The sequence below is a fragment of the Musa acuminata genome, unplaced genomic scaffold (genome assembly GCF_036884655.1).
Source record: "Musa acuminata AAA Group cultivar baxijiao unplaced genomic scaffold, Cavendish_Baxijiao_AAA HiC_scaffold_361, whole genome shotgun sequence".
NCBI classification, from domain to species: domain Eukaryota; kingdom Viridiplantae; phylum Streptophyta; class Magnoliopsida; order Zingiberales; family Musaceae; genus Musa; species Musa acuminata.
This window is the reverse complement of record NW_027020614.1, coordinates 30,001-32,500: the sequence shown is the minus strand read 5'-3', so window position 1 is coordinate 32,500 and position 2,500 is coordinate 30,001.

The following is a 2,500-nucleotide window of genomic DNA, read 5'->3' as shown; positions in this document are numbered from 1 at the left end:
GGTTCCAGGGTGCTGAGATGGCTGACATTTTGCTCCGCTCACGACGGTCGCCGCGGCACACAAGAACAGCCCAAAAACAGGCCAAAACAGCCCAAAAACGGGCCAAAACTGGCCATTTTTGGCTGCGCGAGCGAGCAGCGAGCGGCGGACAGCGAGCGAAGCGAGAGGCAGCACCGTCCCTGCTATACGAAAGCCCCATCCAGCCCTGTGCCACCCGGGGGGTTCCAGGGTGCTGAGATGGCTGACGTTTTGCTCCGCTCACGACGGTCGCCGCGGCACGCAAGAACAGGCCAAAAACTGGCCAAAACAGCCCAAAAACGGGCCAAAACTGGCCATTTTTTGCTGCGCGAGCGAGCGGAGAGCGGCGAACAGCGAGCGAAGCGCGAGGCAGCACCGTCCCTGCTATACGAAAGCCCCATCCAGCCCTGTGCCACCCGGGGGGTTCCAGGGTGCTGAGATGGCTGACATTTTGCTCCGCTCACGACGGTCACCGCGCCACACAAGAACAGCCCAAAAACAGGCCAAAACAGCCCAAAAACGGGCCAAAACTGGCCATTTTTGGCTGCGCGAGCGAGCGGCGAGCGGCGAACAGCGAGCGAAGCGAGAGGCAGCACCGTCCCTGCTATACGAAAGCCCCATCCAGCCCTGTGCCACCCGGGGGGTTCCAGGGTGCTGAGATGGCTGACGTTTTGCTCCGCTCACGACGGTCACCGCACCACGCAAGAACAGGCCAAAAACTGGCCAAAACAGCCCAAAAACGGGCCAAAACTGGCCATTTTTGGCTGCGCGAGCGAGCGGCGAGCGGCGAACAGCGAGCGAAGCGAGAGGCAGCACCGTCCCTGCTATACGAAAGCCCCATCCAGCCCTGTGCCACCCGGGGGGTTCCAGGGTGCTGAGATGGCTGACGTTTTGCTCCGCTCTCGACGGTCACCGCGCAATGCAAGAACAGGCCAAAAACTGGCCAAAACGGCCCAAAAACGGGCCAAAACTGGCCATTTTTGGCTGCGCGAGCGGCGAGCGGCGGACAGCGAGCGAAGCGAGAGGCAGCACCGTCCCTGCTATACGAAAGCCCCATCCAGCCCTGTGCCACCCGGGGGGTTCCAGGGTGCTGAGATGGCTGACGTTTTGCTCCGCTCTCGACGGTCACCGCGCAATGCAAGAACAGGCCAAAAACTGGCCAAAACGGCCCAAAAACGGGCCAAAACTGGCCATTTTTGGCTGCGCGAGCGAGCGGCGAGCGGCGGACAGCGAGCGAAGCGAGAGGCAGCACCGTCCCTGCTATACGAAAGCCCCATCCAGCCCTGTGCCACCCGGGGGGTTCCAGGGTGCTGAGATGGCTGACGTTTTGCTCCGCTCTCGACGGTCACCGCGCAATGCAAGAACAGGCCAAAAACTGGCCAAAACGGCCCAAAAACGGGCCAAAACTGGCCATTTTTGGCTGCACGAGCGAGCGGCGAGCGGCGGACAGCGAGCGAAGCGAGAGGCAGCACCGTCCCTGCTATACGAAAGCCCCATCCAGCCCTGTGCCACCCGGGGGGTTCCAGGGTGCTGAGATGGCTGACGTTTTGCTCCGCTCTCGACGGTCACCGCGCAATGCAAGAACAGGCCAAAAACTGGCCAAAACGGCCCAAAAACGGGCCAAAACTGGCCATTTTTGGCTGCACGAGCGAGCGGCGAGCGGCGGACAGCGAGCGAAGCGAGAGGCAGCACCGTCCCTGCTATACGAAAGCCCCATCCAGCCCTGTGCCACCCGGGGGGTTCCAGGGTGCTGAGATGGCTGACGTTTTGCTCCGCTCTCGACGGTCACCGCGCAATGCAAGAACAGGCCAAAAACTGGCCAAAACGGCCCAAAAACGGGCCAAAACTGGCCATTTTTGGCTGCACGAGCGAGCGGCGAGCGGCGGACAGCGAGCGAAGCGAGAGGCAGCACCGTCCCTGCTATACGAAAGCCCCATCCAGCCCTGTGCCACCCGGGGGGTTCCAGGGTGCTGAGATGGCTGACGTTTTGCTCCGCTCTCGACGGTCACCGCGCAATGCAAGAACAGGCCAAAAACTGGCCAAAACGGCCCAAAAACGGGCCAAAACTGGCCATTTTTGGCTGCACGAGCGAGCGGCGAGCGGCGGACAGCGAGCGAAGCGAGAGGCAGCACCGTCCCTGCTATACGAAAGCCCCATCCAGCCCTGTGCCACCCGGGGGGTTCCAGGGTGCTGAGATGGCTGACGTTTTGCTCCGCTCTCGACGGTCACCGCGCAATGCAAGAACAGGCCAAAAACTGGCCAAAACGGCCCAAAAACGGGCCAAAACTGGCCATTTTTGGCTGCGCGAGCGAGCGGCGAGCGGCGGACAGCGAGCGAAGCGAGAGGCAGCACCGTCCCTGCTATATACGAAAGCCCCATCCAGCCCTGTGCCACCCGGGGGGTTCCAGGGTGCTGAGATGGCTGACGTTTTGCTCCGCTCACGACGGTCACCGCACCACGCAAGAACGGACCATAAACAGGC